At 43.5% G+C, this 27,949-nt stretch overlaps 1 protein-coding gene across 7 annotated transcripts in view; it reads left to right on the top strand.

The window, feature by feature from the left end:
* The window catches only part of kiaa1217 (KIAA1217 ortholog), a gene marked incomplete at its 5' end in the record, with an annotated part of 74,417 nt that overhangs the window by 4,529 nt on the left and 41,939 nt on the right, over window positions 1-27,949 (top strand). The window contains one exon of one of the 7 annotated variants that reach the window (XM_079292202.1): window positions 10,784-10,873. The exons of the other annotated variants lie outside the window; for them this stretch is intronic. Of the gene's footprint in view, window positions 1-10,783; window positions 10,874-27,949 lie in introns of those variants that run through there. 7 annotated transcript variants of the gene reach the window in all.

Here is a 27,949-nt window from a genome sequence, read left to right as displayed (position 1 = left end):
AGGCTTGTCAATAAGCACCCAAAGACTGGAGAGAAGTCCAATGAGTCATTAAAAGAAAGAAGAGTAGGTGAACTAATGGTGCATTCATGGACCTGGGATGTGTGTTGAGAAAATGAGTGGATGTGACTCATCCCTCAAACAGAAACAGAGAATAATTGGGCCACTGAGCAAGAAGAAAGAGCTTTGGTTATGTGACTACCGGTACTCACGAGTGTGTATTGTAAATCCCCTCTGGTGTGTTTTTCTTTTGGGGTGAAGCTTGGGGCAATGTTGCTTCCTCCTGATTCCTGAGGCTGTGCGGCTCTCAAAGACAAACACCAGAGGGGACTGGCTTTCTCTCCGCGTCAGATTAAGGATAAAACAAAAGCCTTAATCTCTGTGTTGCCCACCCCGACTTCAGTTCCCGAGGTTTTCACTTGTCGAAGTCAAATAACATGTCTACATCTTTTGCATATTTACTTTCAATGTGACCTATTAGTTCGGCATGATTACACAGCCAAGTCTTCAAAGCTAATACTGCAAATGTGGCATGACATTCCTTCAAACCAGACATCTCACTACAACATTTTTTTTTTCAATTAAATGTAATGTGTGTGTGTGTGTTCTAGCCCAAAGCATAAATGTGGTTAATTCATCCAACCGAGGGGTGTAAAGCGGATGCAAGGCCTCCCTCAGGGCTTCCTCTGAAAGAGTTGACAGAAATCAATATGTCTCCACCTCCCCTCTTACAGCCTTTTGCCCTTCAGGCACACATGATGTGGTATGTGTGTGTGTGTGTGTGTGTCTGTTGGACAGTCTGTGTGGGCATTGGTGACTGTGCACAAACTGTCTGTGGGCCCTTTTGTACTAACTGCTAAATATTCACTCACTTTTATCTCCACAGTTCAGACGAGTCAAATTGAATCTCCCGCTGTGTTTATTTCTTTAACATCGACATGTAGTTTCAGGGGACTGAATTTTTCATGAATATTACATTAATATTTAGTGTTGCTGGCGGTACCCGTCTGTGATCTTTTCGCAAGGCGAATATTCGGAGGATGTCATTAAAATAGTTCTGTGTCCATGTAGCAGACTAGGAGAGAGTTTCTACCAGAATTGAACTCAAGGTTAAGTTAAAATAGAAGGAATGGTGTGATTTTTTTTTTTTTTTTTTGGGGAAATATACGAATTCACTTTCTTGCAGTGACTTAGACGAGAAGATCAATTCCACTCTCATGTTTATGCGCTACGTGTGGAGCTGAAGCCAGGAGTTGACGAATGTAGTAGCAAGCATAGATGGAAGCAAGTAGAAAATACACAAACAAACTAAAGGAAACCAGCAAAATGTAAAAGAAGTTATGGTTGTACCTGCTGTAACAATTCTTTAGTGAACTAGCGGTGCCAACAAGATTGCATTGTCTGTAATCAATAAACGATACAGTAAAAGCTTTAGAGCCAGGCTAGCTGTTTTCCCCTGCTTATAGTCTTTATGCTAATCTAAGATAAATGCTTCAGCTCTGTACTTACTTAGCATACAGACACGAGAGTGATATTGAACTTCTCATCTAACTTTTGGCAAAAAAAAGCCAATAATTGTACGTCCCAAAATATTGAATTGTTCCATGAAAACAGCAGCTGATTAATGGTGTTAACCTACTGTGTGAGCATGTAGCATAGACTGTATATAAAAAGTGGGCGTAGACATTTTTAGGTAACAGACTTCTATACAATCACACTTCATTGGCTTCACTTTTCAGAACTGGAGTTTGTCACCTGGTGTGTAGGTGTTGAACACATGATCCACCATGCTTCCCCATTGACTGCTTTTCCTGCCTTGTAGTGCCACTTTTATAGAGACTAAGTGTTTTTTCATTACCTCAAGCCATGGCAGGACCTACTGACCTTTAGCTGAACTCATTTAAATCATATCTAAGATAACATGAGAAGAGCAATCAATCACCACCCTAAAGATGTGACCAGAGATTTGAGTGGAACCACATTCTCTCGCTCCGGTTGTTTGGGATATTCCAGTGGGCCTTAAAGGATAGGAAATACAACTTTTTCTCGATTGAAAAGCTTTTTGAGTTCCCCAACAGGGTATACAATGGAGGTTTTAAGGGCATCTCTTGAAAGCATAGTTGTGGTGTATGGTCAGGAAGAGGAACTAAGAGCAACACAAAAAAGTAATGTTTCTATTCATTGTTGAGGACAGAAAGGACACTCGGGTTTTACTTCTTGGTTGATCCCTAAACTGAAGGGAAATGGACACGTCATAGCCACATTGGAGTAGAATGTCTTCGCTCTCTGCTCAGTAAATGCTAGTTACAGATTCAAAAATAGAACCATCATGCATGTCTGAAGCCCCATGGCTATTTTGGGATTTTCCTCTCGTCTTTACCCTGTTGTCTTCTGTGCCGCTTCACTGCCTCAAAACTTCCAGCACAAAAACATGTGAACATACAGTGTCTGGTGTGAAAGTCACACAGCTCAACAAACGACCAGCAAACTTTAATCTCTCACAATACTGCTTGAAAATGAATCGTCTGCACATTATAGCGAACAAATAACAACGTGTGTCTTATCTTGTGGTCTGTTTCATGTGGTGGAAATGTATCATATGGTTCTTTTAGTTATAACTTGTATCGCTTAAACCTGCATATATCACCCTAACCCACGAAAAGGCTGGGAAGCTGGCCTTGGTGGGTGCAGCGGCCAACAACATCTGCGAGGGTGAGGGTGAAGGGAGAGGAGACGAGATAACGCGCATATATACTCTGTTTTGTCTTTTTATTGTTGTTAGACCTCCGAACCATTCGTGGGGAAAGAGCTCTATCCATTCAGCTGAATTTTGATTGAAGTGTCTGTTCATTAAATATGTTTTTAATACTTTAAGAAGTTTCCATCGTGATTATTTCTCACAGAGAGGTTCAAAAGATTTTTTTCCCACCACATTTCAAACCCTTATTCTGTCTATCAGAGGTGGATCTTTGAGTCAGCATCCTGTGTTTGAATTTCACTTTTCAAAAACCTTTTTTTAAAATGTTGTGGTGCAATTACATGCAGAAAATATGCTCCAAGATGCCTGGGTTGGGAGTTTGTGGTTCCAGCAGGAGCCACACATTATCCTTGTGTTTTAGCCGAGGCAGAGCGGCTCGTAAAGGTTATTGATGATGTACACCATACGAGTGCTGAGCAGGATGAGGCAGCATTAAACCTCACTGATGTATAGGCCTCTTTCTCTCACTCTCCTCCACTGTCCTGGGAGAGGAATAGAGAGGGCGACTGTCAGATGAAGAAGAGAAATTAAAGTTGCAGGATTTAAAGAGCCAGGCAGAGCTGGTCCATACTTTGATTTTATATTTTTCATTTTTTGATTTTCTCCTCATTTCTTTTTTCTTGGCTGCATCAGTGGCAGTGACGGTTCATCTGTGTGCTAGTGTGTGTGTGTGTGTGTGTGTGTGTGTGTGTGTGTGTGTGTTTGTTGACTTGCAACTGTAGTGCTGAGAGTTTAATATGCACTTCAGACAGCTGCATGTATCAACGTGTATTTGATAGAGGTGCTTATGGAATGAGATATGATAAAAGTGTGGCTGTTATGGAGGTTTTATCAACACCCTCTTACATTACCGGTTACCCAGCAGCAAGAAGGTACCCATTATAGCTACTACACCCTTTGCAATGACTGGATAATGAATCATGGCTCAAGTAGCACTGAAGGAGCCTCTCTTTTGGCAAAGGGCTTTAGGTTTGCAAGATGGACACATCAATTGTATTCACTCTAAGCAGCACCCTTTTTTTTCAAATGTCTGTTTAAATATGAAACTGATAACTCAGGCATTCCCCTCTGTCGGAGGAGTATTTACTCAGTGTTTACTCACCAAAAAAAGCATTTATTTGCAAAGACTGTGCCAGATCCTCCACAGACTCGGGAGCTTGTGTGGTCTCTGAATGTGTATGCCCTGTGCTGCTTCAGGCCTTCGATGGTGAGCGTGATGAACAGTATATTCATAATTAAGAAGTCAGACATTGAGTTTTCATTTGCCATCTTTTAAATAGTAGGCCGAATGGATTGTATTAACCATTTGTTTGCAGTGAGACCTGATCTATGCGGATCTCAGCCCCCAATGAGGGCCTAAAGCCAAAGTAATCGCATTCATTAGAAATGAATTAGAAAGATAAAGAGACACGGTGTATAGATCACGATGCTCCGAAGCAGCAGTGCACCGAGTCCTTGTTCCTTATGAGCGCAGTGACGCTGCAATATCCCGCCACTTAATAACTGTATCCGCCTAACTGTGGCTTATAATTGAGTCAGTTTTAAATGTACCTTATTTGCCAGCAGAACAGACGGACACTGTGCTGTAATTGTCATGTGCTCAGCAAGGTCTCGGCCTGTCGTAGTTAACATAATGACTGTCGGATACAGAGAACACCCTCGTCCTGCTCTGAAGCCATTAAGATCGCTGTGACCCACATGCACTGAATAATCATTTCCTGCTTGATGTGTTCCTTCAAATTAAGGCGAAAACGTCACAACACAAATACAGATTCTCTTTTTACACCCGTTTGTCACACTTCCTTTGGCTTTTTGGTAATACTGACAAGCCATATAGCAACTGAATATAGATATTCATGGGGCCTGTTCTTTAGGCCGACATGTCTGTGCAATGCGTGGAAGAGCAGAGCTGTAAAACATTGAGCGTGTGTGCTGTTTGATGCAAAAACTAAAAATATGAAATCTCTCATCTTTAGCTTTTGATGGTGAGCAGGTTTTCCTACCACTTCACATGATTACACCCAACAACACTAAAGTCTTTGACATCAGTGAAAGTGTGGTGAGTTTCTTCCACTCCATGCTGGAGAGTTCAACAGCTCCTAGCATGTAGCGCCCCCAGCTGTACAGCTAATAGGATTTCAGGTTGAACTTGATTCCGTCTAATGTCCAAACCGGAGTTCCAGTCCTCGTGGAGGTTTATGCCTCTTCTGCGGTTTTGTCAAAGAGTTTAATTTGATGTTTAGTCATTTCATCCCTGCTAGCACAGCTTGTTCAATTAGGCTGTGACTAAAAATTTCAATTTCAAGTTTTGGTGATGGCACTGACCTGTGCAGCTCCCTGCAGACTGTCTGTCTAAACCTTGTGCGAACATCTTTAAAGTGTCAGCACCCCGTACTAGCCAAGTGTATGCCTCATGGCTACTGCAGCCCCTTCTCTCTTGTCTCTCGCTAAAAGGTTGGCTCACACATCCATGCTGAAATTTTTTTTTGTCAAATAGCGGTCACAATGTTATAGTTGGTGTTGTTGTTGCGTCTTGTTGTTGCTTCAGAAAAAGAAAAGCCACATTGTTTTAACTAAATGTTGCCGGAAATAATGATAGCAATTGATGAAAAAGTGTAAATTTATCATGAAACATTCTAATAATTCAATTACAGAGGTGTAAGTGAAATCATAGTGTAGTATAAACAGTAGTTTTGTAATGTATTGTATGTATAGATGGCTGAACACAGAAATTATGTTTTTTTACTCTCCTCTCTCTGGTTCTCTTTATGTTCATGGAGACAGAATATTAATTGTGATCGGGACCAAATGTTCCTCGGCGCTGCATATTTCATAGCACATTTGTTTGTTTGTTGTTGTGTGATCCCCCGAAATCCTTTGACAGGCAGGCAGGGAGCGTCTAATATCACTGGGAAGTCAAGAAGGGTATGCTAAGTTGCTGATTGAGACCCACAGTTCACAATGCGACGGCTGGCAGTTCATTTGATGTGCAACCATCAATTATTCATTGTTGAAACATTTTTGCAGAGGAGCAATAAAGGATGCTTTTACCGATAGGCAAATCACTTATATCTTTAGGGCCGATTTAACTCCAAATTCCTTGCAGAGATGTTTTGCATGACACATATTTTGAATGCAGCTATAGCTATAAAAACCCTTGCTTATGGGGAAAGCACATTTGTCCATTTTTCTTTTGACATTACATGAAACATCTGATAAATATTTTAGTTTCATTGTTCTCATTTTATTTAGACCAATCATTTTTATATTGCACCAGAAGGCACTAAAGTGCACTTATGAGCCAGATACAATTAAGCTAAATACATTGTATTACTCCATAAACCTGATTAGAAATCACATTTCTATGACAACAAAAAACTTGCATTTCCCGTTATTGTTTGCTCGGCTGCACTCGCAATGATTTTAAAGTGTTACACAATAGAGGGGTAATGTGAGCGGCAGAGATAGAGATGGAGTGATGGACAGATGTGGAGGCAGGTGGGAGAGGAGAAGAGCCTGACCTGACCAGCTGGTGGCCTGGCATTGTTGCCAACCATTTCGCACACGCTCACTGTCTCTGGGTTATTGACAGTTGCAATTATCCTGGAAAACACTGTAGTCTTCAAACAAAGTTTGTTATTAAAAGCATGAAACGCTCAAAGTGCATAGAGGTCATGTCTGGTAAGATTGTTGTGGATAAGAGTTCAGCCTTCCAGTTTCTAATCACCGTCCATTCTGACCCGACTGGTCTCGTATTATTTTAAATGTATGTGAGACATAAAAGTTGTTTCATTTTAACAATTTCCTGCCACGCTGTGAAATGAGTTTGTTATTATATTGATATTAAAGAAATGTTAACATGCTATCAATCAGAATAAGGTAGACACATTTAATCCAACCGGATATTTTAAACTGTGGCTGTAAAAAAGAAAAGGCGATTCTAGAGAACTGACATTGTGTGTTGGTTATAGGCAATGCAATGTGCAGCCATTGTTGCTGCATTATGAGTCCTTTTGTTCCCTCTGTAATTGAATTCTTGTAGCAACGGACGGCTTTACTCAAGGGCATTCTGACAATAGTTGCTGAGTGACAGAAGCACTTTTCTGACTTACTTTAAGATAGTTTGTAATAAGGTATTTCTGCTCGGTCTGATATTCAGACCTGAGATCGAGGAAGAAGTTGGCTAGTAATCCCGCTTTTTTAACCTCTAGACCTTTTGTTGACCAAGTCTTGGCCGTCATGTTCTGTGTTGTATCTCAGAGATTGTCTGACTGGAAGACTGATTGAAGTCTTCAACACAGAATATTACACTCACGTTCTCTCAAGGACGTAATCTGTCGAACCACATCTTCATGGATGCTGCCACTTGTATTCAGGCATGTGTAAGTGTGCGCCCACCCAGAGACGGAGAGACCAGCAGCCAGACAAGAAGCACAGTCATGTGACCCCTCTGACCCTCTGGTGCTATGTTCCCCAGCTGGGTTGTGTCTCATTGTTCCTCTCTGTCACTGTTGCAGTGGGCCACAGGACAATCAGACTGGCCTCATAGTGCCACATTCACTTTTCCAGCCCGGGTCTGATGTCACACCTCTCACTTCACATTGTCATCACTTCAGGCTGTTATTAATTTATTTAATCAATAGTTGTTCAACTTCTTCTACGCGGAAATCCTTAATGGCAGGCAGATTCACCAAGCTGCTACATCAAGTTATGACCGTGAGTTGTGGTGTCTCCGCAGACTGCCGAGGTGTTTGTGACGGGTTAAATGTGTCATAATGCAAAGAGTTGGGCATGCTCATCATCTTCAGACACTTCTCTCATGAGTAAAGTCATGAACTCAGAACTTAAGTAAGATTTCTGTTTGTGCGCTTTTGCAGTGTTTGCCGCTGACTCGGAGATCTAGACCAGTGGCTCCATTGTGGCCATCGGCTAAACTCTCCGGCCTCCCTGTAGAAGATTATGAAACTGGCTTTAAAATAGAGAGCAGCAGCTCACAAGGGCTTTGGATGATTTCAGGCTAAATATATGAAAAGGGCAGCTCGGTCCATGGGCAAGAGTGGGATATGGGTGGATTGCATCCAAGGCCTTTGGTGCATCTTCTTTCTTTTTTTTGCACTCTGTGTCACTTTGGTAGAAAGATGCCCTGGAAACCAAAACCTGATGTGAGCCAGCAAGACACTGCCTCTAAAGTTCTGGGTACTGAAGTGAAAACGACTCCGCAGCAATACCTTTGACTGTTAAACCTACATCGTGGAGTTAAAAAAAAGCTTTATAACACATTGAAGGATTCATTATGTTATGCTGTTGTACCTGTTACAAATATATTAATACAAATGTCCTTATCTCCATCTAACATACTGCTAATAATTGCTAAATGGGGCATTGACGTAAAACGTTAGAGCAGCCGAGTAAAGCTGTTGGGCGTTAAGGTTATCAAGTGCAACAGTAAAATTGCGTAAAATATAAAACTGTGTGTGAATTTCAGCAGCATATCCCCACAGACATTCAGCATCAGGGCCTTTTTCAGCATGTCAAGCAACTATGCAACATTTGGATTAAAGTGACCACATGACAAGCTGTCATGTTGGATAACTCCTGTTCTTTTTTTAATTTTTATGATATGACTCATCTTTACTGAATTTCACGATTTCTTTCCCGTCTCTCGACTTTTATTTTTATTTTTTAAAGCCGTCTTTGAGACCAGGAAAGCTACCGCATCTCTTTTTTTTCCCCCTGCATCTTTTGTGCATTTGTGTTACTGAAAGCAAACTGCCTGTCATTTCACTCTCTTTACTCAAGTCAAATTATACAAGTCGAGTCGTTTGGTGTCTTCCGAGGCAAGCAGGTGGCTCATTCACTGGGTTCCTCCGTAGCAGACGGAATAGCTTCAGGTGTAATCCTCACCTGCTCTCTCGCTTGTTAAATCCCAAATGTTTTTGATTTATTTTGTCTCCCCTCTCCATTTGTTTGGGTCTCTTTTCAGCAATGGACGGATTTAGAACTAAGGGATTAGTCAAAGTGGGCCTCTGTTTATATTGTTCATACAGGAAGAAGGTGATGTCAAGGCATTTACACTTTCACGTGGCATCAAGAGCCCAAATAGCATTCATCAGCACATGCACATACAGTTTCACATTTTCACACAACTGCACAAATATTGCACTGTATACATTCCCTGCACCTGCCTCCTGTTATGTGCTTCATAAATGACTCTTTGCTCTGAGTCAACATCTCTCTCCCCTTCTTTATTATGTGATTATAGCGGCATAAGAAATGGATGCTGATGAACAAAGCCTCCACGCCGACACACCTGAGCCACACAGGGCGTGCACATTTTCCTCTTTTGACGTTCGTGCCGCTTTGAAGTTTCGTTGTTTTGTGCATCTGAGCCCCTAAACAATGAACCACAGCAGTGAACGTCCAGGTCGTGTCTGTCAGTGTGGGGTTTTTCTGTGCTTGTGTGCACAGGAGGAGGGGTCTGCGGAGGAGAGCGACCTCCCAGCTCCAACACATGGTGCCCAGACTAAACAAGAAGATGAATGTTTCCTGAGTCCAGCCTGGCACAGAGGCACCCCGATCTGCCTGTGTGGCTGACTGAATGAATCACATTCACAGCCTGTGAGAACCGATGTATAATGTCTTCTGTGGCTCTGGAGGCGGAGCCCTCCAAAGTCAATCTAAATAACCTTGACTTGCGCTCGGCCTCCACTGCTTCGATTTTGACCGTTCTTTTTTTTTTTAATCTGTCACTTTTTGAGTCCCACAACTTTGCCTTAAATGTCCAGATGATACAAAGTTATTTGGATAAGAAAACGAAGGTAGCTCAACGCTAATTTACAGGATTTTCAGTGTGCCGTTTTCAGGTGCATTCGGGGATTACAGATCTTGCTAACTTGTTGTCTTAGAGTCTGACTTTCTGACTATTTGTGTATCAAGGTGCTGTTGCACTTTGTCGGACCAATGTTAGCATATTCTCAGATCTCAGTAATAACTTCGGTGCAATGTTATCATAACCAAACAATTAAAAAGGCCCAAGTTGTAATAAACCAGAATTATTCTTTGAAAACATCCTTATCCTATTGAATCCAATGCACATCCGTTCATCTCAATTACCAACATATATATGTTTTGCCTCCAAAAGCTGTATCTTGAAAGTAAAACATGTGTTTCTAGTTATACCACCTAAATGTCTTCGGCTCGGTCTGAACTCTTCCACAACCCACAAGGTGTTACCGGCATGCGACGATGGAACTGTTAACAACACCAACAAAAGCTCAGTGTGCTGCTGTCAACCTGTCTCCTCCCACGCGTCACCTTTCGACCCTGCCGCCCCGCACCCCCACATCACACCTCCAACCTTTTTTTTAATTTCACCCAAAGGCCTGGAGACAGAGCTGGCCTGGCTGTGCTAGCAGCTTAGTGAATCCATGAAGTAGAGGCTCAGGCTTTGGGAGAAGAGGTTGAGATATCGTGGTGGAAGCTTTTGGCAGACTATGGTAAAAGGCGCCTCTGTTTTGGAGACAGAGCTCTGAGGCTCTCTGTGGGGCTATGATGGGCTGAGCCTCATTGCGGTTTGTAACAACAAGCTGTTGGATTTGGAGAGAAAGTTCCAGACACACCCCCAACCCTTACGCAACGCCGCTACCCCCTTTTCTTCATGCCAGAAAAAGTGTATCTCTCTCAGTAAGACACTCAAGCAGGAAGCCCCCTCCATGTGGCTTTCTTCAGCCCATCAGCCTCCAGAGAGCTTCGGGTCGTGGCAAAAGGTTCCCTCTTGGTCAAGGGGGAACACACACACAGACATGTGACAAGCCCCCGCTAAACAATGGCTGTTGGCTGAGGGAGAGGAGGGGGCGGAGGGGCAGCGGCAGTTCTTGGATGGCCTGATTGGAGCATAAACAGCAGCCCAGGAAGTGCTGAAGTAAGAGGGAGAGAGGGAGGGAGGGAGGCAGAAATAGAGGGAGGGAGGGGGAGCAGGGGAAGTGTGCCGATCTGCCGGGAGAGAGCAAAAAGTTTGGGACTGCGACGGTGTGTTAGTTAGTTTGTGTCACTCTGGTCGTACCCAAGACTTTGGGCTTTATCGATCAGGACTGGATTGCAGAGAGCCAGAAAAGAAAGGTGAGTAGCCACACCTCACGCAAGAACACGCTCTCTCACACAGATGTGAACTTAAATACGCACAGATGCTCAGTCATACAGGCTCCATGTGAGTACAAAACAACACCCATCTTCTCCTCTGTGGATTCAAACTGATGTATTCTCAGGCGAAGAAATTCTTGCATGACTTGAGAAGTGGCTTGGTGTTGTTATTGCACGCAATGCCATTTTAAATTCCGGAGGAATTTTGAATGGGACACAGCGTAGTGTCCTTAATGTGTGTGTGTGTGTGTGTGTGCTGTTTGCTGATGGCTTCCCCTGGCTCTGAAAGCTGCTTGTTTTGCAGAGCTGTTTTTGTGGTGCCTTGAACTGCAGCCAGCCATTCAGTGTGTGAAGCGAAAAGGGGACCATCGAATGTGTGTGTGGCTGTGTCTAATTAAGCTAATGGGGGAGTCGAGTGGTGCGGGTCAGACCACGAGAGGCTGAACTTGAAAACATCACGGTCACTTTCACGAAAACACAGTCCTTACACAAACTGTTCCATGAATCGTCTCAGATTCAACCACTCTACAGAACATTTCTTCGTCGTTTTCGCTGCGTGTGTATCTCCCTTTTGTAGATCACAGAGAGGAGTGACATTTGTAGATGAAAGCAGCTGATTTTAGATCAGATTGACTGTAGATTTGGCCATGTATGGTGCCGTTTGCTCTCTGGATCAAATGGATTGTTACGTTTTCCCACCGGGGAAATGCTGCATTCCTCCTCTCAAAGTGAACATCAATGTCGATACGCGTCTTCAAAGAGACTACTCAGATGCCTCTTAGATTCATAGGCCGAGCAGTAAACCGTTGTAAATCGGGATCTCTTATTATCTGAGTGCTGTGGCTACCAGTTACTACTATTTCACTAGTTTGTCACCACGCTGCAAATACAACAGCATTTTAAGCATTCAACTGTCTTGACAAGCCTATTTTCCTGTCGGGAGCTCTCCAATACCGCTGGAACTTTTTCCACTGTTGAGGAGATTTACATCTGGAAAAGAGTGGCCTGCCCAAGCACGAACACATAGAAAAGTCAAACGCTCAACGTTGTGATCTGTCGAATAAAGGCAAAACTATTAAAAAAAAACAAAGTAACACGCCAATTAGCTATGTTTTCGCTTCACTGTTTTGTAATTAATCCTGCAGGAATACAGGTATGTAAAGATTCCATAACCCTCCTTTTTACGAGGCAGGTGTTCAGAGATGGGTGTGATTTGTTGTGTCTCTTTCAGCGATGAGTATATCAACTTCAGCTCCTGTGCTGGGGGGGGGGGGGGGGGGGGGTAAACAGGCCGGAGAGGAGTACCTCGTCAGAAAGAGAAATGAGTTTACACCCTGCCACAGCCCCCCGGACTCCATCCTTCATCGCTTGTTCCGGGCACTTTGACAGCGTTAAGACAGCGTTCTCACAAGTTTTATCTGTGCTCTGCTGATGTAGCAAGTTGTCAATTTCTCACAAGACCAGAGGAAACTGTTATTAACTCGAAGGCACTGCTTTGGCTGCCAGTTTAACTCAGCCAAGCTATTTGTCTAAATGCTTGCATATGAGGCACAGTGATTTTGGCAGTGGTTTTTACAAGCAAAGGCACACAGTAGCTCCTGGCCATATGCATCCATTTGTCTGATATCGTTATGAAGGTTATGTTTTGACCACTTGATTACCTTGCTGGACTGCTCTCTTGCGTCGGTATCCAGACTTAACAGTTCGTGTCTGGGTCTGAGCAGGAGATCAAGCACTAACCTGGACCAGATGTATTAGCTGATGCAAATCTGTGGCGGTGGAGTTTGATGGCTGCCACGGGACATTGAGCTCGGTGGAAACACACCTCGGCATGTGGCCGAGCAGTGCTGAGGCCGGGGGGGGGGGGGGGGGGGGCCTGACCAGGTGTTTCTCCTGCAAGCTGTCTGCACTGTCATCCCTTAATGGGCCCGAGCCAACTCGAGTCACGTCTCATTGAGCATCAGCTTTTGATCGAACCTCATTACAGAGCTCTCATTTCCGCCACTGTTGGTGGCTGAGTTACAAATGACAACTGGATGAAGCTCCTTGAAGTGCATTTGTTTGTTTGTGTTTGTAAAAAAAAATAGATAGAGTTAAAGTATCATTCAAGGATAGGTTCACCCAAATCACCCCCCCTTTTTATAGAGCAAAGTTCAAGTAAAACCTTTTCGATGGAGTGCGTGGATTATCCACAGCAACACGGATACTGACTGGAAAGAGCTGGTGATCTTCTAAATGCCATTGCAGTGATTATGACGGAAATCTCTGAAAAATTTCCAGTAAGTGAGACTTGTACTAAAGTTTTTGGTGAACCAAACATTTTCAAGGTCTTTATTAACCTTCAAGCTCTGAGTTTTTTTGTAGTTGGGTGAACTGACTTTCACATCCACTGCGGTTTTCTTCATTCCCAATCAAGATGAAGCCATTCGTTTCAAGGTTTATTGATATAAACCCTGACTTCCTTCACAGGGTCACTTCATCGCGTTTTCAGGCAGTAAAGTGTCCACTGCTGGTATCAGTTTTGTTCAATAAGCTTTAAGATTTTTCCTGAAGCGCATTTAGTTCTCAATTAGCTGCAAAAAACTGATCTCGTCCTCGAGGAAGATTTCCTATCGTTTCAGCAGCGAAGTCCTTATGGCCAAAACAACTGGAGTCTAATAGAGGTGCGGATGAATGCAAGTTATAATCGGATAAAATCTCAGTCACATTAATTGACTTCCACTTGTTGAGAAGTGACCTAATTTTGAGCTAAATCATAATCACGGGAACAGGCACTCTGTGGAAATCTCTATTCCTGCACTGACATTAAGAAAGTACAGTCTACGCCTTAAAGTACCTGCCCCCCCCCCCCTTAAAATGAGCAAAAGATAAGCCATTTCCATTATACACAGACTTTGTGCGTTCCTCTTGGATTAAAGCGAAATGACTTTCAGCCAGCCGCTGATGCCAACTTTTTCATGCCTTGTACAGAGAAATGTGACAGACCTGCAGAAACTGATTTAATAAGGCAGTAATTTAGAGTTCAAATAACAATGATTCATTACTGTCAGACACTCATTGCCTGTGCCCTTTGTTTTTGATATTCACAATTGATCTGAATGGAAATGAATTCTTTTTTTCTAAATCTAAAAAGCAGAAAAAGAATTCAGCTCCAAATAAATATGTTGGGATGCAAAAACTCTCCTGCACAGTTCTAAAGGAGGCAGTGATATTGCAAATGTTGTTTCCCTGGTGTTGTCTTCTATTGTTGTGCTGTTGGGCAACAGTAGAGGCTTATGTTAGACCTCAGCATTTGCTGCAGTGAATGCTGTCGGCTTTGCTGTGTCAAGGATAATCCACATGCTTCCTGTCGTGACGTTCGATGCTGCTGGAGCTAATGGCAATTTTGCCAAGACATGAAATTCGATTTTTTTTTCCTTATTGGAACATGCCACTTTCGGTTAACCTACAAATGGGTGGACCCACATGACACAGCTGTAAAACATCTGTTTATTTCCTGCGAAAGTTACTCTTCATTCTAGTAAAAATGCCCTGCTTAGGTGACAAAGCACTGTCCTTTTCCTCACTCTTCACTCCCTCTTGACACTCGTAAGTTTCATATACTTCAGTCACTCCACCTATTGAGTGAAGTCATTTGTTTGACCATCTCTTCTGGCAGTGATGAGAAGGGGGGGGGGGGGGGGGTAAGACAAATGTTCCCCACTGTTGTGAAAAAAATGTGCTGTAGCTGTTTTTCACACTTTAGAGCAGGTTTAAGAATGAAACAGAAGCTCTCAGAGGCGTATAGTTTAAATCAAAAGCAATAGGTTTATTTATCGAACAAAGTTATTCAGCCAACACAATTAAACATGCATGGGCTCTAATGATTTCCCTCTCAGAGGTCCACCATAAGACACGCTTAAACACATCAGCATCATCCTTAATATATGGGGTCCGCCCCTTGCTACACATTGGCCAAAGTCAAAGATGCAGGCGTGGCACGTTTGTACGTTATGACACCTGGGTGGAGGCCGTGAATGTCCATTCACCTTTGGCCCCTCCCAATAGGCGTTGGTTTCCGTCAGTGTGAGTGAGAGTTTGAGGCGAGAGGACCTGGGAAAGAGTGTGTGGAGAAAGCCGGGCTCAGCTGGGCGTTGGCCCTCGCTTGAATCTCACTGTCTATTGTGTCTTCCTTATCTTCTCTAAAGATGGCTGCCTGTTCTTATGTGACGCAGTTAAATAAGTAACCTCTCACCTGCTTCTCTCTGGCCTTGCTGTGTTGTGAGCACTGTATAAGTGGTTAATAGTGCTGCATAAGATAATGGTTATTAAAACTACAAATATACTAGTGATTAATTAAACTGTATATATAAGCTAGTTGCTGATTAAGCTGTATATAAGCTAGCTGTTGAATAAACTGTATATAAGCTAGTTGCTACTTAAAGCTGCATATAAACTAGCTGTTGATTAAGCTGTATATGAGCTAATTGCTGATTAAAACTGTATATATGCTAATTTTATCAACACCACCCACCGGCTCAGCCGGAGGCGGGAGAGGCTCAAGCTGACAATGATCTGACACTCTTCAGTCGCTATTAACCCCTCCAGGTCTTTTCAGCCAGTGTAAACATCCCTCCGCCTCTCCCACCCGTCCACTCCTTCAGGCATTTGGTTTGTGTCCAGTGACAGACACGCTTTGTGTACACGTGAACATGACCAGGAGTGGAATGTTTTCGTCCATCTGTCGACAACCGTCTCTGCCCTCTGAGCAAATTGATCATGAGGCAAAAATGAAAGAGTGGTGACAAAGAACAATCCAAGGAGGCCAAGCTGATGTTAGAGGGAAGATGAAATGCAGTAAAAGTGCACTGATGAAACATATAATCTACAAATGTCCTTATCTGTCCGGCCTGTAAAACTGTATTTGCACAAGTCATTCTCACTCTTTGAAAGTACTCAAGGTTTTCTGTCCCCATAAAGCGTTGGTAATTAAGAAAAGTCAGAATTTGAGTCTTAAAGCTGCCTAATCCCAATTAATATGGATGAGACTTCTGTCCTGAACCCTATTTCACAACCTGCAGTGTCTTGCCCTTTCTCCTTAGATGTGAGCTCTTTTATGTTCTCTGTCGACCAAATTGACGGCTTACTAATGAGTCACTATCGTGGCATGATTTCATAATTACCCCTCTGCCTGACAAGCTCGACACACTCTCATTTAGCCACAGTTGAGATTATAAAAGTCCTAAAATATTCTGTAAAGCCTGTGACACACAGGATGTTTTCATTAAGCCGGGCTGTTCTAGGAACGGCGGCTACCTGAGCTCTGGAGTTGGATGTTTTGAGGAAACCTGCCTTCTAATTCTTCACGGTCTGCTTGGAGAGCTCCTTCCTGCTCGGACTGATAAATAGACGAGACCATGTAAATACTGGAAAGAGGCCCAGAAGAGCAGTTTAATGAGTATTTAAAAAAAAAAATGATAGGAGACGTACAGGAGTGGCTGTATTTGCAACCATGTCTGGAATCTGTTCATGCTCAGGACTTTATCTAAGGAGTAGTGGATTATACAAGCGTGACACCTCTTAACTTCAAATCCGTTCTGCAGTTGAAAAACGGATTTCGTCACACAAGATACAGACGCAGCGTTTGGTGGAAGCGAAGTTTTCAGGCTGCAATCCTAGATTCCCACTTCTCAAACGGGAGTAAATAGTGTTTGTTGTGGACAATTGTCAGGCGTGTGCTTGCTTGTATTCAAGGCACCAGGACCGTGCATGTTGGATAAACTCAAAACAAACTTTAGTTCCTCATCATGTTCATCAAAATGAAGGAAGATGTGCAACGGTGTAGCTCATGTGTTCTTGAACAGTTTTCTTTTTAAAACAAGAGGAATAAGATAAACTTTGGCCACATAGGCAATACTTGTCGATACGATCAATTTACTGTTTGTTCTATCATTGGTCTTCTTATTTATACCATAGACAATTGAAAAATAACCTTTTCGGTTAATAAAAAGTTTTTTCTTTTAGTTTTTTGCAGCATTGTTACCTCCTTATATCTTCCACTACTGTGCCTATGAGCTATTCCACCCCCAGGCTCCCCTCAGAGTAATGAAAGCCATCTTGTAAAACCTGACATTTTCAATGTTGTAGTAAGTCTTTTACCATTCTGCTTCACCTCAGTACCCTCAATGAGTTTCTACAGTAGTGCCAGTGTTAATAAAAGTGAAATATGTCCCCAGTGTGAAAATATTTGAGTAATATTTTAGCAGTCTTTCTAGCTGAAAATCATAATAGGCCTTTAACGGTATTTTTCCATTTTAGCCTGCCCAGTAGTGACGCGGTTCTCGTCTGAGTTTTCAGCTCATAAGCTCCTTCACAGCACTCGTTTGTTAAAGCTAGTCTTTTCAGATAATATCTATATTACGGGGCAGCCATAAGGTTTACCAGTCTATCATTACATTCCCATAAAAGGGGGGAAACTATGGCTAGTAATTGGTTTAGCTTAGAGTTTCCATTCATCCAAGATCCCACTCTGCGTCTACCTTCATTTTCAAGGCCACAGAGTATTCCATGAAGTTCTGAACATTTCCATTCATTTTTTATAATGAAGAGGAGGAAGAGGGGAAACGGACCCCCGACACACACGTTCACACACACACCAACACACAGTTCAGTCCCTTGTGCTCTTTATCACCTTTTCTTAGCGCTTTGTTTCGAGGTTTCCTTCCCGTCAGGTTTTCCTTTCACAAGAGTGTGTATCCTCCCCGGCAGCAACACAACAATGCCCTGCTTCATTTCAGCTCTCCCGAGACCTGAGACCGCTGGAGCCGATGGGCTGCTCGGCACATGCTGAAGCCATTAGGTGGTGGATGACGGTGGTTAGCCACAGAGGCATCGCAAAATAACCATCTCACTATGTACATAATGAAGCTGAGGGGAAGGGACGGGGTACTGTATCAGCCATCTGCATGCGTGTGCGCAAGCAGCCGTGTTGAAATGTGGCGCGTTGCCTGTCTGACCAATGGACTGCCAATCCTACAACACGCAAATCATTAGGAGGAATGTGCTTTACGTGGTTTGTTCACATATTAAGATATCGATTCGTATTACCCTGTGTTAAAGCTTGCTGTGACTTTAGCCAAAATCTCCTCAGTGTCTGCTCAGGCAGACAGATCCCAGCCATGGTGCAGGAGGCCTTTTATTATTAGACTCAGACACATCTCATTTGGTCTCTCAGTCAAGCTCAGACAGTTTGATGGAGTGCTCCAGAGAATGACTTAATTACAGTCACTGTCTCAATCTGAATTTACTGGGGCTGCATCCATAATGCATGTCTTACTTTGTATCAGCGGGCCCCAATTGGAGTCGACCAATAACGTTACGGAACTCTAAAGCTTCTCAAGAGTTTCTTTGCAGATGTACAGCAAGGCATATGTGCAACAATGGGAAGCAGGGTTCTTACTAAGGACTGTTTTTGATCTACAATCTATGTATTATTGGATAGACGATGTTAGAAGTTTTGTCAAATGCCCATCAGAATGGAGTTGGCCAGTTGGGGGCAGCATAACAAGGTGTAAACACAACATTGACATTGATTTAGTGAAGGTTTTAGCAGACTGTTGTCTGCTTACATATCCAGAAGATGCCGTTTGAGTGGCATTCAAACCATCTGACCAGCCAATATTTATTGTCTGTTAGCTTTTGTCTCCACCAACTCCTGAGGGAAATATCCGCCTCTTTAGCTGCTAAATTCTCCACTATGTCCTCCAGCTAGTCGCTACCTTTGCCTGTCTGCCATTTGGTGCTCGGTAAGCTGTCCACAGTAGGTTTATCAGAGCTTCTCTTACTGAAAAAAACAGCGTCCTGTTGCCACTGGAGACGAGGTTGATGAGAGCAGTGCACCGAAACAGTGACGCTCAGGGGAACTGGAGAGTCAAGTGATTACTTTTTACATTGCTCGGATCATTTCATTAAGTGTTCATACAAAATAGCTACTTAAAGGCCGAGGTGTGCTCTCAAATGGCTTAGCGCCAACATCCATAAATCATATTAAATTCAGACAAAAAATAGTTTTCTGAATTTTGGCAGTAGTACCATTAAAAAGGAAAGGGATAGTTGCCATAACTACCACAGACCTCTTGGACACAAATGATCTGCTTGGTGTTTCTCCAGAAAACAACCAGTACATTCTCTTTGGACTATTAACCAGCACAGTTTCTATGGAGCAGCTGCATACTTCACACTTGATGACAGCACTTAGTTTGAGTGTCAGTTCTCTGATTTCCAGCTTCGCCAGAGAGTTTTTTCCTCAGACCAAAATGTGTCTACACGACAGGAAAGACATGAGAAATGTTCCCTTTTAAGGGTCTATGGTGCATTGCAGTTGGAGGTCTACAGCATGAGTTTGCAGCATCTACAGTATCATTACCATGGGGGTAATGTGTTTCACAGTATGTCCCAGTAAACTGGATTCTGTGCTGCTTTGATCAGGGTAGAGTCCCCTCGCTAATCCGCTTCAGCTCTGGATGTTTGCCCAGGACACACACTCACTCACTCACAAATTGTGATTAAAAAACAGATGTGGGGGTCCAGCCAAAAGATGAAATGGTCTGTATAAATCAAAGAGGAACATACTGACATAACACTCAGATGTTGGACTACACATGATCGTTAAGTATGTCTCTGATTTTTCATGGGTCAGATTTTTTTATCCAAAGTGAAATAAAACCCGTTGCACTCTGTCTTGTAGTTGCAAATATCTAAGTCTACAGAATAATGCTTGTGCTCCGTATCCAGAGCAGTTATAACTAACTTAATGACGTCATGTCCACCTGGATTTTCATGTCTTTAGTCACACCTCTGATCTCTGATCCATATTTTAATTACAGCTGGAGGACGCAGGCGGGATTAAGAAATGTAAATGCTCTCTCCCTGTCAATCCTCCATGTATTTTTGTGAGCCATTTAAGAGCTCTTAATTGCTCCGGGCTTAACTGTAAACCTCTGTATCGAAGCGCTAATAAAGAGGTGGGAAGGGATTTTTATCTGGGTGCAGCTGATGAGCGGAAAGGGCGTAATGAAAAGATGAAGATGGAGAGAGGAATGGGAAAAGAAGAAACAGGATGAGAGAGGAGAGGAAGGAAGGGGAAGAAAGAAGGGGTGCTACTTGAGTACCTCCCTGCATTACATCACTGAGATGCTTCAGCACTGATGACATCGTCGGGCGGGAGGCGGGGGACTAGCTCTAGGGATGATGTCATTAGTAACCAATGAGAGAACCCGAGGCCGATATAGTCTGGCCAGCTCCTTAGGCTGAAATAGTAGGATCTCTGGAGATGTCTTTTCCTCCTCTCAAATCGCAGAGCTTGTGTGTTAAAACAAATATATTTCAGCCCTGTTACTTCCTCTGCCACAGAGCAAAGAGTAAGCAGAGCTGGCTCTCCCAAAGAGGACAGAGCCATGTAAATATAGCCCTGAGGGAATTAGCATTTAACGAACTTAATAACAGTTGACGGAACTGCTTTGTGCCTGTCCACATGAATGGACCGGTTTGTACTTTACCGTGTTACGGACCAAACAATGCTGAGCATCACTTTCAAGCCAGGAAGGTCATGCCACTGGGACATTTTAAATTCCCTGTGCCTGTTGTTGTCTTTGAGGGATGTAACAGTGGCCTTTTTCATCACAATAAGGTGAAAGACTGAAATGATCCTAAGAACTGAGGGGAACTGGGGAGTCAGGTGCCGATTCTCTGAGGTTTTGTCCCTTCTAGTGACTCCTTTAACATTACATGTAGTGGTATGATCCATTGTTTAGGAAGGAATTGATTAGAGCAGCTTCAAAGTTGTGACTTTAGTGTCCCCGTCATGAAGACTCCCAATGCCTACCTTTCCTGTTGCATTCACTCTTCAATAGTTAAGGCCTTTAAATTATCCTGCTGTGCTGCAGGGAGGAGGAGTCGATTACAGTACAGAGGCCAATAACACCAAGAGGCAATATGATGCTCGATAACTATTTCATGTACACAGAGTAAAATCAATCACGAGCATTGCAGTTAGAATTGTGCCCACACACTGCTCTGCCATCCACACACCCGTGACCTGGCTGTGCATTACGGCCCCACTGTGGTGAGACTATTAGACTTTTAGACTATTAGACTTTGCGGGCACTCACTTTTTCTCCCCCCTCTCCCATGGGAAAGTTGCTACATTTCCGTTGCTGCAACCACACTACAATAAAGCTTGTTTTTTCCTTTCTTTCCATCAAGTTGATCCCTTGTATTCTTGTGATTCAACCAAGTAAAATCCTCTTGAAAATATATGCACACAATATTTTTTTGTTTTCGTAAACATTCCCATTTTGGGGGGGGGTGGGGGTAAATGCACTTAACCTACACCGTTACAGTTTATGCATGCGTTTTCTCCCTCCCTCTGAATAGGTCTGGCCACATTCAAAAACCTTCCAGCCCCTTCTGCTCCACAGAGCCTTAGGCTTGGATGCAGTCCACCCACTGACCCACACACACACACACACACACACACACACACACACACACACACACACACACACACACACACGTCCATACCGGGACACACAGCCACAGACACACGGACAGCACACAGCAGGTTTGACAGATAAAGACTGGGACAGAGGCGCTAGTGTTCCCAGGATTTTCAGAGTGGTTCCCCCTGAAAAGGGCCAATTTCACATCCCTCCACCACCTGCATCACTTATCAGCTCCCGCAGCACTCGCCGCTCCAAAGCAGGGCCTTATGGAGCCACTCTGTTTCATCAGTGTAGTTTTTAGGCATTTGAGCTGTATATTTTGATATGATACACCTTTATCCTCAAGCCTAAAGTCAAACAGAAAATTTACAAAAGCAGATGTTTTTTATCAATTTATTTATTAACACATTCCTGAGCTGTTAGGGAGTAATACACTTGAAGTTTATGTTGGTTATGCTGTGCTAGAATGCAGAGGAAACGGGAGAGAAGGAAATATGCAGTGCAGGGGGGAAAGTGAGAAACACATGATTGACTGGCAGGCAAAGTCCAGGATCTAAGCTGCTTATCACCATAAAGAGTGCAATTGCAGCGCAATCACTTTTTAATAAACTTGTGAGAGAGCAGGCATGTGCAGGCTGAACGCATAGTTAACTCGCTGCAGCAAAAAGGGACTAAAGTTGCTTCAATTTGCTCAGGACTGTGCTGTGAAACCTCTCGTGCGTCTTTGTAGACGTCTGTCTTAAAATGTGTCTCGCGTCATCTAATTATCACCAGATAAGAAGAGCAGCTGCCTCCCTCAGTATTTTAAGCTGGTCTTAGCAAAATAAGCCATCACTTTAATTTACTGTGGGCATACTGTATGTGCTTGTGTTCATGTGCCTGCGTATGTATTTCCACGTGTGTTGATATCGCAAGTGCATTTCCGCTGTGTGCACTTGTTTTGATTTTGTTGACAGAGAAAACCTGCCAAAACAGATCGGAGATATCTTATCAACCAGCACACAGTTGGAGAGAGGCCTGGGAATTTGACTTTTTCTCACTTCATGCAGTTTCCTGTTCCTGCAAAATACAGACAGGCAGCATTCTGCCGGCTAATGTCGGCAGCTCTGATGTCCACCGTGAAACTACCATCACATGGCCAGAGTCCCATGCAGCTACAGGCTTAAAGGATTAGTCCGCCCCAAAATAAAGAGGAAAAATATGTTGTTGTTCACCTAGCCATTAGTCTGCATGCATACAACAGCCCTGCATGAAGGAGAGAATGTTCAGTTTTATAGCCAAACTGGAGGCTGTATTTTGTGGTGGTGTTAAATTTATAGTGTGTGACTACAAATTCTGATATACATTTTTTTATTTCAATATTTCCATCCCTTTGACCTCTGCGGTTCGATGTAACACCTGCAGTGCCAGTCTCTCGCCTGGCAAAAAATGTATTGCTCTAGAAACTCAAATACGGAATCGGCACTCGTATGAACAAATTCAAATGATACCCAGCCCTAGTCACACTTGGTAGGCTGTTAAACAGATAAGTCACTCACTTTGGGGATTTGGTGTTATTAAATGAACTGCAATGAAATAGTTTCTAGCCCAGTGCTCTCTTATCTTTTATTCGGGGAAGAGAGTTCAGGGAGGATCTCCTCGGGAGATTCTGGTCCTCGGGAGGTTGCGGCGCGTGACCCGGAGTGAATCCGATTACAAGGAATACGTTTTTCTGAGTCGGGGGGGGGGGGGGGTAGCACGATGTCCTCTTCTCAGCTGCAACTGGTGCTTCCCCCTCAGGACGCCACCGGCCTCGCTGTTGGCCCAGAGACGGTTGTCAGGGGAGACCCGCAGACACATGAGCCGGTGGCTAGGTTGACTTACACCTACTCTGGCCACGAGTTAATGAAGTGTACACACTGCTGGGGTTTACTGGCAAACACATGTGCACTTGTGGGCACACACACACACACATAATTGCACACAGAGACACACTAACAAACACACCGGTTCATTGAGCAGCACTTAGTGTCTCAGTTAATAAACGACAAAGGAAATATGCTAGAGCTTACTTCCTTGTGCAAGGTTGAGGAGGCACCCAAACACACTTTCCTCTTCTATTCTCTTTCTCACACATATACACACACACACACTCTCATACTCACAAATCCTCCCTGATGATTCCACGTCATGCCTGGTGCATCTTCAACAGCACCCCCTGGTGAGATGAAAATGCAGTGGCATCTCACAAATACAGCAGCAACTTGTTTAGAACAGAGAAGGCAATAAGCCGGTGAGTTGGTTCGGATCGATCCGGGCCTGATGTGCGTCAGAGAGGGGTAGCAGAAAGACACAGCGTATGTGCTGATGAGTGGAGCTGGCCAATAAGCAACGCTGTTTGTTTGAGTTGTCCTCTGGCTGTGTTAGAAGCAGGTATCAGAACTAACAGGCCCGCCCTGCCGATGGCTCCGCTCTCAGGTCCCCTTAGCTTGTTTAGCTTGTTGAGAATAGCTGGAGAAAAACACAAGGGAAGGAGGGATGAGGGAGACAGAGCAAAATGATTGATTTGCAGACTTATGAATAGTGATTTCTCCCAGTCCAAGGACTGAGTCAAACGTCATTGAAGTTGTAGTCTAGTCAGTGGGGAGGGTGTAAACTTTTCACTTTAGTGAGAGATCTAAATCTTAGGATAAGCAATTCCCCCTCGGAGGCAAAGCACAGCAAAATCAATTTGCCATGCGTCGCTGAGCCCAGCTACAGTACAAAGCCTCACGCTGGGATTCCCCCGTGTGATACATATGTATTTAACCTTTATTCTGCAATGTTAGCTTGTCAACTTCTCGCCAGTTCCACAGCTGTTTTGATGTCACATCTGCTCAGCCCCACCACTGCTACTATTCCCATTGCTGACACCCACACTCGCAGATGTTGCGGTGGTCTAAGCTAACAGGGTGGGGTTCATTTACAGAGGCAAGGCAGCCGGGAGATGGCTCGTTAAGTGAGAGAAAGAGGGGGATAAAAGGTGGGAAGGACAGACGGGCAGAAAGATGGTAAAGGAAGGGAGAATCCAGTCATGTGCTGAGCATACAAAAGAGGTACCGAACTTCAGAATATGACATCTCAATTTTGACATTTTAAGCCACTAATGAGATTTTATTAGTCAGCTTCATGCGTATAATTCATATGTGGTGCTTTATTTTACATTGTTTGATTCATATGAGTGGACAGTTGTGTGTTTTAATGGGGAGGACAGCCAGTGAGGGAACAGTTGAGAAACGATGCGCTCTGTTGACTGTGCTGTAGTTCACAGTATGACATACGGGTGAATGCTCTCATAGTACACATGCGCATTGGAGACTTTACTTTGAAATCAACAGGTCAAGGAAACGCAGAGAGAGGAGAAGGATGTGGTTCAATCACGAAGAAATGTGTAGGAGTGGGCGTTTTTTAAATAATAACGGGAAAAGGAAAACTATGAGAGCAAGGATTTCTGAATTATGTAAAAAACATATTGAATTTATTAAGGCCAGTTCTGTGCTAATACAGCATAAAGAAGAAGACAAAATAGCAGCCTGCTCTCCTCCGTGAATCGTGACATTGTGACCTGAAAGTCATATAATTAACCTCCCAAAATCAAAACAAAGCAGCTCTGATCCAGGAGGGAAGGACTTGGGGGTAAAGGTCACCTCATTCTCATTCAACGGTCTCTCTGATTGGTGGATTTCATATGTGGACAACTTTCCTTGGCAGCTTTAGGCAAGACTAGAAATGAAATCCCATCCCACCTAAAGGTTCCTATAGTTCACCTTTCTCTTTGTAAAGAATCACTTTCACACATGTGGTATGTTTTTCCAATTGTGTGCAAAATTCTCAAGTGTTGACATCGCTGAAAATTGTCGTTTGTATGACTTGAACATGCAGTGAAACAGATACCCAGATCAGAAGTGAGATATTTCCTGCATGTGAGTGTTAGTGCATGAATGACTGTGAGTGTGTGTGTGTGTGTGTGTGTATTTGATGTGAAAAATGTGGCCAGTCTGCATTGCGGGGGCATTTTAAAACTCTGGTGTCAGTTACCTGCACAGAAGGAGCTTTATCTGTCAGATCAGCAGTCAGTGACAGGTTGGTGTAGAAATCAGTGTCTTTTTCGTCGGGCTTTGAGCGGGTCACCTCCACAGACTCTCACACATTGCCCTTCTCCTGTAGCTCGGCAGGGTCAGCGTGCAGCGCTGACCGTGGGCGGAAGAGAGTAACGAGATAAGCGAAGGGCACGGAATCAGGTGGTCTCGGTCTGACAGGAAGGGCAACTGATGGGGAAAACAAAGGATCTTCAGGCACAAGAGGCAGAGGAGTGGGAAAATATGTCTGCAGTTTTTTTTTGCAGTTTAACAAGCCATCATTCTTGTTTTGGCTCTTAAAATGTAACTTAAATTCATAACAAATCAATGAAATTAGATGATTTCACTTTCAGTCGGGACCAAAGTGATGGACCGACCGGGTGACCAGTAGAAATCGTTTAATGGGTCATTATTATTTCAGCCCACTGGCAGCATTTTTGCAAACAAGATTTAAAGTCTCAGTACAAATGAGTCGCTAAACTGGACATTATTACCGTGTAATGAGTTGTATGGAGCTTAATGCATTCTTATCCCATTTAAATAAGATCCTTTTTGTACACAAGGCTCAGTTCCACATGAACGGGATCATGTGATATCCCGATGACGTCTACATAATAACAATACTGTCAGACACTCTTATGGCGCTCTTATGTGTATCACTATTCATGGCTTCAGGGTATCGCTATGTGAGCCCGGCTTTCATTGCACACAACATGGCTTTGTATCTAACCGCGTAGTTATGGGACAGTAATAGTATGGGCGAGTGGGAGAGCGCACAGGGATACATTCCCGCATAAATAAGTGACAACCAGAAAGTAACTGCAAACAGCAGGAGGCCCCGCTCCTCATAAGACCTGGGTGCTCATGGGCAAGTGTTTATGTTGTCTTTCAACTGCGGGGAACCATCGTTTACTCAGCACTGTGCAGCTGTGAAAGAGAGAGAGACACATTCTGAAGCTGTTGGACCGAGACACAATTGCCTCGCAGATCCCTTGTGACACTCTGCAAGGAGGTCATTTTATTTGGCCTGAAATGCTGACGGTAAAAGTGCATCGAGGCAGGTTGTTAAGACCGCAGGGTGTAGTTGTTGGTTTGGAGGAGCTGCTTTAATTCTGCCTGAGGGTTGGCTGAAGGCCGACCTCTCGGTTGGCTGTGATGATATGCGTGTCATTGTCAGGACAGAAGGATTTTGACAGGGAAACACTGACACGAACTGCTATGGCCATGATGAAAACGAAAGAATTTCAGTTGCATTTCTTTGGAAGTCTTTTGAATTTCAGACCATGTTTGACACTTTGTTTGTGAGTCGATTTATATGTTGTCAAATATTTCATGTAAATGTTCAAGCAAAAGCTATGGGGTAGTTATTGAAAAGCTAATTTTAAGTTTGCCAAATGACTGGGCACAACAATTTAACAATAAAACGTTGTAATTGGAGGCTTGGGGCTCATTTTGTTGTTGTATGTTAGTCAATACATACTATATAGGTATTTTCAAAGAACCTTCAATGTGTTGTAAAGTTTTATAGCATAAAGATTCAGCTAGAGTTGTAGGTTCAAGAACTTTCTGGATTCTATTTTGCTGCTTTTAGCAATTATGCTGAAGAAATCTTTGAGAAAAGGATGCAATAACTGCTGCTCTAACCATCTGCTCACACAGCCACTGCTGAACAAGTTCAAGCCCGTTCTCTGGCCGTTGTTGCATATAATTCTGGGAACCGTAGGAAATTACGAATGCATGCAGAATAGATGAGGGAGCTTGAGGTGAAGCTCGTGCAAGAAAAAAAGGAAATCACATTTCCTCACAAATAACTCTTGGAATTGAACGAGCATTACAGATAACTACGTGAAGAGTGTTAGCATAGCATGATGCTATAGCTTAGCAACGCAGTGTTATGACATGACCCCTGTCTGTTGGCCTGTTAACTGTCTGCCTATTGTGGCTGAGAGCCTGAGCACGTGAGCGGGGTGGAAGCAGACAGCGGGGTGGAAGCAGACTTGTCTCCATATGTTAGACATCATCCGTAAGCTGCCGCATTGTGTTTGTCCATGCGCTCACCCCACCACTTTCATACATGGCCCACAAACTAGGCCATTGATCCCCTCACGTTTCCCGATCAAGGTATATGCCCACCTTCTTCTTGCACATTGAGATCAGGTCACTTACATCAGCAGCTGCAAAGAACTGATCTCATGCAGACTCGCTCGTTGATCAGATCACTCCATCTCGTATTAGCTGGCTGCCATGCGCTCAGAGCAGTTTGGATGTGGCTCAGAAGTAGGTTATGACACATTTGGATGCATGCTGGCGTCTGGTGGGCCCCTCCGTGGGGATCGAGAGTTAAACAAGAGACAGCTTGCAAACAAAGACCTGATAAAGAACAGACCGTCTGTATATATGTGTGTGTGTGTGTGTGTGTGTGTGTCAGACAGTTTGACTGACACCTGTTCGTCTCAGAGTCTAGTTTTAAGACGAGA

The sequence above is a fragment of the Melanostigma gelatinosum genome (assembly GCF_949748355.1).
Source record: "Melanostigma gelatinosum genome assembly, chromosome: 20".
NCBI lineage: Eukaryota > Metazoa > Chordata > Actinopteri > Perciformes > Zoarcidae > Melanostigma > Melanostigma gelatinosum.
The sequence above is the reverse complement of the archived record's forward strand: the minus strand, read 5'-3'. Positions and strand labels throughout refer to the sequence as shown.